We start from the raw sequence: 10,468 nt of genomic DNA on the forward strand, positions 1-10,468 counted from the left end.
AGAAAAGAAGTGTTGGTTATGAAGAATCAGAGTGAACCAAATCAACAATCACTGTTACAGCTTCAACTGGACAATGTCAAGTGCAATTGTACCAGCCAAGGGGGGGTACCAGGTTATCCATATCCACTGTCAGTTTCTGGACAGACACAGAATTGGAGAAGAAGAAACAGAGGAAGATACAGGGGCAATTCAAGATCACCTGTTCTCCAGGTGAACACTAAATATTCTAGAGTGCCTAGAATATCCGGAAGGGGGGTATCAGCTGAGAGCATCGATTAGAGAAGAAGAGAAAATAGCCAACAATTGAAGTAAAAACAACCGACCATTAGAAGTGAGTAGTGAATAGGGGAAAAACTTATCTGGGTTCAGCCTAAAGAGGTTATCCATATCCACTCTGTAAAATAAACTAATTAGGTTAGGATAGGGATTTGAGGTAGTAAAACGGTTTAATTACTCTTAGGGAATCAATTGAGCTCTGCTATAGAAGTCAAATAGGAATTACAATAGACATACTAATATTAGGACAATATATCAATGATATTGTGGGAAGAGATGCATGGTGTAAATTGAAGTGTTCAATCAGAGGCACACTAGACGACTGACTGTCTGGTAGAATATTTTGAGAAGTAGGGTTTTTGGGAATCATTTGCTTAAAAGATAATATCATAGGAAGGATGATAATGCATTAGATTGCCTGTTAGACAATCTGTCTGGGGAAAAAAACTTAATAGGGGTGACTGTTATTTTGGGTTACATTCTTACACTAAGAGATTTGAGGTTAGGCTAAAAAGGTGTTTAGTCGTTTTGCCAAGTCTGTGTAAAGGGAGTCAGGAGCAGGTGGGGGAATTCCCAATCACGTATTCTAAAAATTGGTGGGGAAGGGATTTTGTCAATAAATCAGTGGAAAAGGGTTTTTTAAAGGTTAGAGAAGATTAGATTAAAATAAGTTAGGAGTAGAGTAGGTTTGAAGGAACTCAGACAGTAAGCTAAGTTTAAAGTTAGTAGTAAGAGAGAGAGAGAATAGTAATGAATGACACTTTAGAATAGGAAGATCAAGGTAATTGGGGGTACCTTTTGTTATAATCAAAGGTTTAAAGTTTAGAGGTAGAACTGAAAGGGGGAAAAAGTGACACTAGTGGTGATTGATGGAAGTACAAGTAAAGAGTTCAGAGCTTTGGGAAAACTAGGTTGATTATAGGGGTCCAGCACCAATTATAGGGGGAAAATTGTTAGGGTTAGGAGAATAATAATTATAATATGCCATTTAGGATGATGACGTTTCTTTCACAGAGAGAGAGAGATAATTAGGGAGAATAAGTATTGTTAGCAGGATCAGAAGTAGAAGGGTTGCACTTAGTCAAACAAGGGATTATTTTGCGTAAGGTTACAGATAAAGATCAGGGAGAATGTGTACTTATCTAGTGAAAGCATAGAAATTTGTTCCGGTTAAGAATTATTGGTTAAAGGGCTATGTAATTCGTTAAGTGATGCTTATAATGGAAGATTTGAAGTCTGTGGAACGTTCCACAGTCACAGAGGGAGTTAAGGATAAGTTTATTACAGTAGTCACTCCAACAGGGAATAATCGAATAGGATGTTGGTAGTTTCCCACTAGAGGGAATTAAGGGTTTTAATTCATCAACTAAATCAACAACGTTAATGGTAACTTTGGGAAGGGATTAATGATACGATGGTAATAGCAAATGTAGGAAGGATGACAACAACTGTTCTGAAAGTAGAGGTAGCAAGAGGGACTCAGGAGGTTATGGTACGAATAGGATTAAAATAGGAGAGCAGATAGAAACAATATAGATTAATCTGAAATGGAGAATATAGATTCATCATGGAAGCTGCAGGATGGGGTCTTTTGATTTTGATGACAGAGGGGGGGGGTATCTGATCAGTACTGCTCGTTCCTCTGTTGTGGAAATTAGAGATAGATTAACTCATTCTGTAAGAATCAGTGAGGAATCTTGAGGGTTGATGTCTGTTGGGGATGCCAGCCCAAGACGTGTTAGACGGTCGCGCAGCCTCTGGCGGGTATGGGTCAGTGTTATGCTTTGTCATGGCTGTGGTATCGGCAACAGTCATTGACCGATAAAATAATGTCGTTGTCAGAACAGTGGTTTAAGCATAGGGTTTAAGTGTTCTTGGGTAAATGGATTACCCTATGGGAATTGTTTGATGGAAAGTAAAGTCAGGTAACAGTGGAAACCTGAAGTATTCAGGTGAACCAGTGAAGATAAAAGTTGTTGTTGTTCTAATAAAACATATGAGGTAAGGGGTATGTTTATGGGAATATCAGAGTGTGATGAGTATAGGATAACCTTGGATAAGTATGACCTTAAGGGTAGTAATGACAAATAATAGGTTACTTTTTATATATCAGGTAGTAAGAAGAGCAGGACTTTGATGGTTAAAAGATTAGCTTTTGACTGACAATGTGACTATGGGAATTTTAGAGATATTTGGTGGGTTTGTGATGATAGAGTATATTCTTACCCTATGGGGATAGGATGTTGTTACAGGTCAACGTTTAAGCTTCCATATGAGGTTTTTACCATTAAAAGAGGAGTGGTACCAACACAGAAATCTGAAGCTAGGGTTGAAAATGGGGTGAAAAGAGACATGGCTACATGTCATAGTCTTCAAGCCTATCATTGAAGGGTAAGTCTAAGAGAGAAGGGGGGACTTCATTCATGGTATGGTGTAACATTTGGGAAGATAATATTGATAAATATTAGTTATACTTTGAGTCCAGATAGTTCAGATAAGATCACTGGGGTTATAGATGCATTATAAGGGGATGTGTTTGGGAGATCTGAGAAGATTTGGTTGCAAGATCAATTAGGCCAGTAGGGGCAGTGATGGGTCAGATTTTAGTTTCAGCTTTGATAACACTGTGATGTTTGTAATTTGTTACTGATCTTTGAGAAAGTTATGATATTGAGATAGGTTGAGAGTGATTCCTGGAGACAACACTCCGATGCCGGGTGTTGACTGTTCCTGATCTGGATAAAGATGGATGGACTACTGATGGATAAATATCATTTTTATGAGTTGATTATTTTTCAAAAAAAATTTTTCAATAGTAGGGTGATGTTGGTATGATTTATGAATCAAGGGGGGATAGGTTAATGTGATTCATACATCATTTATAGGTCATTTTTATATTCTTAAATTGATGTTGAGGTTTAATTTGAAAATGTTGTTTTGCAAAAGATACTGTTTGGTCGTTTATTTTCTTGTCATTCCAGAAGCATTTGGGAGAACATGTGGAGATTGGAATACTCAAACAAAGACAATATGAAGGGACAATATGACTGGAGGAGATGAAACAAGGAGGGTGTGGCTGATTCCATCATCAACAAGTCCATTGGAAGAGGAGACTACGGAGGAGATGAAGTGTAGTGGACTACATTCCAGTGTCTGCAATGAAATATAGACATATTTGATGTGTAATACATAATGGTGTCATATTCTTAGGTATTGATTTTAGTAGAATGATGTTTGATGTTATTGAATGCAGATGAGGATCTTAGATGCTTTTGTTTATTTCGATGGGGGTTAGGGAAAGGACGTTTAGGCAGGGAGAGATTCCCTTTTCAAGTCCTATGGGTTGACCAGCTTGAGAGTGGATGTTTCTGGATAGGATTTTGTTTGCAGGGGAAACATGTGTATTTGGTGGCATCATAGTTTCAAATGTATTTACATGGTTTATGAGTTTATCTGGAGTACCGCGGTGGTTGCCTGGGGCAGAGGGACCGTGAGAGAATTTTACTGTCTTGATTGATGGATGGATGGATTTGGAACAAAGGTTGCCGGACAGGTTTTTCGCTCTCACACTCCATAAAGATTTATTCATAATTCATAGTAATGTGTTCACACTTCATCAACAGTTATTCATATTTCATAAGAAAGGTATTTACACTCTAGAGGAGAATGTTTTGGTTTAAGGTTAAAGATACTCAATAAGATAAGTTGTTACTAGTCATAATCCTATTCTGTTTGGTTTTCGAGACGTTTAGTTTCGTCTCGAAAGGGGGAATATAGTATCTGAAGATTATGCCTTTGTTAAATGTTTTTCATGAAGAAATGGAATGTTGTTTATGGTAGTATCAAGAGGGAATGTTTTAGGTGTAATACCACATATCACAGACAGGAGGTGGGTTGTAGACAGGGGAGACTGGTGATTGGCCAGAAGAGGGGGCATCAGTGTTTATAAATAGGGGTTAAACGATGAGACGTTAGAACGGCCATAGCAATTGGAGGAGCCGTTCTCCGGACAACGCGTGTCTGTAAGTTATGCTGTAACCTCGTGGTATGAATAAAAGCCTCTAACACGATGCAGCATAACGGACTCTTTGTTGATGGCAATAATTGCCACCATTCATCATATACGACAAAAGCAACCCCCTTCTGAGAACACTGATAAGCCCTCCACGAGTGATGAGACAGGTAGCCCTGACAGCGTGGAGTCCGAGTTTCCAATGTGTAATATAAATAGGCTACCAGCTAATACTGTATACAGCTATAGATAGACTAGTAGGCTAGACTGCGTTGTCTGCATAATTAAACAATCCCTAGTAAGCTATTGTTTTGACAGCGGAATGATTGTATTATTTGGCATTAATAGACTGGTTTTATACAGCAGAAACTTTCAATCCAAGCTGCGAGAGAGCGCGAGGTCGGTAACGCCTTGATCACACCGACAGCATCAATGCACAAAATAGTAAGCAGCATCATCTGGATATGTGTGCAACAAAAGTTCAACATTCACCTTCTGCTACCATTTCTGTCAAGTCGTCTACGCATACAGTTTGACAGCATACGTTCGATAAATCCAACTTATGCGCCACACAGAACGCACTGCAACTGCCTCTGCAACGCAATGCTGCAAGGCAAACAAAAATACATCTGGTGTAACCAAAATGCAATGACGTTGTCGGTGTGATCGAGAAGAAAGAGACAATTTATGCTTGATCCGAAAATGTTGTCGGAGGTGCCATATGGAGGGTGTGAAGCAGTTGGCATGCAGAGGCTAAATCTAGCTCCGTACAACATCGCCGTGCACCTCTCAAATGTTGTAACAATGCGGAGGGCTCCATATAGCTCCGCATTGACAACATTTGTTGACGGTAGGTGGGGGCGGGGAGGTCCTGTATAAACACAGACTCACTTCCTTGACAACTTCCCACTCAACAGCTCTGCTCCACAAAGAGCAAGAAGTATGAATGCCCTCACTTCTGCAGAGGCCGTATCACAGTTAATGCTGTAGGGCCACTGCAGATGAGGGATTGACCATGCATAGCCTTTGAGGTAGGCTATCAGCCTACAGGACAGTTGTATATTTACAGTTGTACATTTGAAAGCTAATAGGGAAGACTGTGTTACACATTGCAAAAAGATCTAACACTGTCACTCCCCATAGCTTACAAAGCTTAAAACAGACTCAAATATCAAATGTTGTTTAAAACAAATGTCCACTTGAGATACCCAACCTACATCATTAGTCACTACATATGAATCCCACACCTCTACTCTCTAACTTTACTGATACAGTTATCAAGGTGGCAGTGTACTAGAAAGTCAAAGAAGATGATAAAGTAGTAACCCTCTATCAGGATTAGACCCATCCGTTTTATACATTTTGGATAATGTTTTACAGCTTTGTCATTCTTTTTTTTTTTTTTTTTTATCAGCTTATTTAATTATTTCATATATTTTACATGTGATAAAGCCACACAGAGGTCCATATATTATTACAGACACCTGTGATAATCTGAAGTAGATTACATAAAATCATTGAAAGATACCAATATGCTGGTAGTTAACTGGTAAACTTTGAAAGTTTCCAGTAATATACCCTACCTTTGCAACCCTAAATCTGATTGATATGTTCAGATATGGTCATACTTCTACTGACTGTAGTGACTGTTAGTTACTGATGTCCGTAAGAAGTAGGCTAATCATGCTATCTCTTTCTGGAAGACAAACAATAGTAATGCACTGACAGATAAATACTATTTCTTGAGAATATAAAATACACATGTTTTACAGTACTTACAACATATGCAACAATTGTAATTGAACCTACAAAGGGTTATGTATTTCAAACTGTTACTTCTACAGTGGGATATATAAAGTACCAAATGGTTGCAGTCACAGTCAATAGAACCTCTGGTAGGATGGGTGATAGATAGAATGTTCAATAAAATATACAAACTGAGTATTTTGTCATATAAACTATATTGAACATATAATTTGCCAAATTGGTATACTATTTGGAATGTGGAATTTTCATAAACCAATCTGTAAACAGTCAAGTTTAGCTAAATATTTGTTTATACATGTTGCTGATGATTTCAATTGATAGTGTATGTACCAGGTCACTTCTCCTCTGCAACGTAAGGGTGTGACTGTAATGACAAAATGGCTTTGTTACGAAAGTATGCTTAAATATGTCAAAAGTATTTGAGAAAGCACACCAAACAGACCTATTGGCCGGATTTTTGAGTGGTACAATGTGTGTTACCATCGTTAGACTAAATAGGTAAGGTACTGTACGTCATCATTGCATTTCTCTGAAACCATCTCTCCACACCACAGAAGTCTCAGCCAACATCATGGCAGCATTAGGACTCCTATGAGCTTGTGGCCTGTGAGTATTTTCTACTTTTCAAGTAATCTTTTAATTATTTTCATATTTAGGTTAATTTCCTGAACAAAATACTTTCCCTAAGTGTGTTAATTTTTCCATGAAGCCACAGCATCCATCCTTGTCAAATGTGAAGACGCAAATTCTGAACACAAAAGTAAAGTATTTCTGTATATATTATTTGGTGATTAGTGATTCGTGTTTCGTCAATCAGTGTATAAAATACAGTATATACTTTTAAAAACGCAAATTATCTTCTTAATAATAAACTCACTTACACTTACGGGAAATTTAAACTTTCAAAAAATGTTTTAAGGGTTCACACCTTATTGGTATTTTTTTATGCAGAGATCTACCCAGCAAAGATCTTTGGACCGTCTAATGTGGCTGAAGGGGGTAAAAGTCAATTTTAAATGTTAGCACTACTGGCATCAGAGGACACCAGGACAATGTAAATGTTTACCTTTGCAAGAATGGAGTTGGGATAAGAATTGCAGCGCTGGACAACAGTGAAGATGAAACCATTTTCACCATGAAGGATGTTACAAAAAAGAAGACTCAGGCAACTACAGCTGTGTTTACAGCAGAGATAAACTTCTACCCAGTCAATTGGAAGTCAATAGGGGAGAATTTAGTAGTCTTTAAGGTCGATGGAGAATGGAAAGGTAAGATTCTGTCAATATTTGTGTATAATGTATGTTTGTAATTCTAAGATTGCTATCCATACTGTATATTTGTCCATTTGTTGCAGTGCTGTTTGAATATTTGTCATTCAGACACATTTTCAGCCAATATATTGCTTTGTAAAGAAAGGCTACGTACTCAAGACTCAGCATCAAGTAAAACACCAGCTTCTACTTTACACCAGAGTCTAATATATCAATGGTCTTCAGAGAGGGACTAAAGAATGTGGGAGCAAGAGTGGCAGCAGCCTTGGTCCTCCTGTTTCTGATGCTGTCTGTACTGCTGTTACTGTGGAGGTACTGGGGGATCCTGAAACAAAGTAAGTGAAGTTGACAGTCTCTGTTTGGTTTAGGCCAGGAATCAATTCTTAACACTGTAACTGGACAGCCGAAAATGCAGCTTTTAAAAGCATTTTCCCCGCCGTTCATGGAGATCGCATTCACAAAACGCTGCAGATGACGGCTCAATCAGAAATTCCCTTTTAATGTCAAGCAAGCAATGTGGAATTTGGAATTTTGATAAACCAATCTGTAAACAGTCAAGTTAAGCAATATATTTGTTTATATATTGTAACTGTAGATTAGTCCACTAGCCGTTTGCATTCACAAAATGCTGCAGATGAGGGCTCAATCGGAAATTCCCCTTTAAATGTCAAGCGAGCTATAACGTGGATCTAATGCAGATATTATTGAATCCCAGCCTTACAATCCCCATGTCTAGCTATGTGACATGGTGGGGGGAAAGTGAACAGATGCTGACGTTAAACTAAGTGTCTATGTATAGTAAACACAATGGTTTAAGTCATTCCTTACTGTTGCTTTCTGTTACCAGTGATAAGCAGTGACCATCGACGAGGTGTACAGAAAGCCTACCATATAAAAACAAAATACTACTTGATTTATCAATGTCCACATTGTTGAGACAGGGTTAAAATATTTGTACTCTTCCCTTAGTGAGAATCAGGATACGGATCAAACCTACAGTCTAATCTCAGTTGTACCAGGTACAGTATATCAGTTCATATTTTAACATAGCATATTTTGCATCACATATAGTTCATTTTCTTTTAATGAAGTTCTTGAAGTACTAAGTTATACTGTATGTTTTCTGTCTTTGATTTTCTTATGCTGGATGTTCTAGTCGCAGCTGGTGTAATGTAAGTTTCTCTTCAATTGCATTTTTTTTTTAATGGAAAATTATGCAATTTCACCACAATATTGAGATTATACAGTTTTCATAAAAGTGTCATAGGCCTGGGTTAGTTTCCCTATTTTGGTCCAGAAAATATCTGATATGCAGTATCTTTGATGAAACAATGAAGTTACCATATAGGTTTAGTACTTTTCATACAATACCCTTTCACAGTCTAACATGATTTCCCCCTTTTCCATGGCTTCTGTAAGTTATTTACAATGGTGTCATGTCTTGTCTGTTCAGTAGTGAGTCCCCCTTGATGGTGATGAAGGAGCCTATTCCATGATAGGTGACTGGAGAGTTTGTCTAATCATTACATTATTAATAATAACCTAGCAGAGAAAGCCCTTGGTTTATGATATACTGTATCTGACTATTAAAAAACATTATTTCTAATACAGGACTGAAATCATCAGGGCATCAAAGGTAAGACATTTTAGTAACTGTAACGCAGACGCTGGGAGATGAGAAGTAAATACAGGGTGTAATAATAAATAAACATAGAACAAAACAAGACCTGCGTCTGGACATGAGAAACATAACATTAATGCTGACTGGGGAATGAACCTGAGGGACTGACAGATATAGGGGAGGTAATCAATGACGTGATGGAGTCCCATAAGGGAGAGGGAGAGCGGGAGTAGACTTGACAAGTAACTACTACATTATTTCTAAATCCTATACCAGACACAAGATATGACACAAATAATAATAATAATATTTAATTTGTAAAGTGCATTTCCCACACTCAATATGCATAAATGATAAATGATATATAACAAATGATAAATTATATATGCCTGTAATATTTTCCTTAAACAGAAGGAGTCCTGAGCCCTTGGGTTCAGAAGGTGTGTCAGGTATGTATGCAATGTCATAGTTGTTCCTCTCTTTTCAGGAGTCCCTTAGCCTTTACAATACATAGAACTGATCTCTGTTTTATTCCCAGCAGGCATGGGATCGGATGTTCATCAGTAAGTCTGAATCCTGCTCTTACTCTTCCTTCAGTATCAAGGAAATGTATGAGGCTTATTGTTGATATTTCTCTAATTATATATTTAAATGTATGAGTTTGAAGTACATTTTCTGTTTCTGTAGCTCTCCAACTGATCGTCCAGGAGATGAGGCACTGTACAGTGTAATAACTAGAGGTGGGTACTAAAAAATAAACAAGTAAAATAATATACGTACATGTACTGTCTGATGGGTTACAAAGGTAGGTTCACATGATACCTATTTTTATCTGTTGTCTGTTATACTGACATAGAGTAAGAGGCAGCCCTGAACATCACACGTAACCACATGCTACACAGGTTGATGAATTTTTAGCCACATGCACACAGAGACCAACAGGCCTGCAGACAGAGGAAGGCAACGTGAGCAACGACTCATAACATAACACAAGTCCCACACAACTCAAACCACAGTGTTTCTGAGGTATATTTATATAAAGATACACTTAACTGTAATGATTCTCAGAACACTCAGTTAACTTTCTCTACATACAGTATCCAACATGTTTGACTAAATCTACCAACCTCTCCCCTCAGTGGAAAGACCAGAACAGCAGGGGGAAACTGACATCTATGCCAAAGTGACCAAAACAAAGAAGGAAAAAGAAAAACAGGACCCTGTCTACAGTCTCCTGAAAAAATAAACAGAGAGAACACCATGATACTGTATACTTTGTCATTACAAATACAGTAGTGCTATACAGTAGTATATGACATTTGAAATGACATGACAGAACATGTGGTTTATCTGCCCCTTTGGTAGGAGAGGGGATATTAATACTGTACAGCTAGGTGCATGTTTATTGTGTCGATTCGTTTTTTAAATACTGCTTGGTTTTGAACTTTTCCTTTGCATTTGATGCAGTCTACAGTCTGTGTGCTTTCTTTGAGCCTAGCAAAGATGTACATGACATTATTC

Source organism: Coregonus clupeaformis, unplaced genomic scaffold (genome assembly GCF_020615455.1).
Source record: "Coregonus clupeaformis isolate EN_2021a unplaced genomic scaffold, ASM2061545v1 scaf1172, whole genome shotgun sequence".
Taxonomy (NCBI): Eukaryota; Metazoa; Chordata; class Actinopteri; order Salmoniformes; family Salmonidae; genus Coregonus; species Coregonus clupeaformis.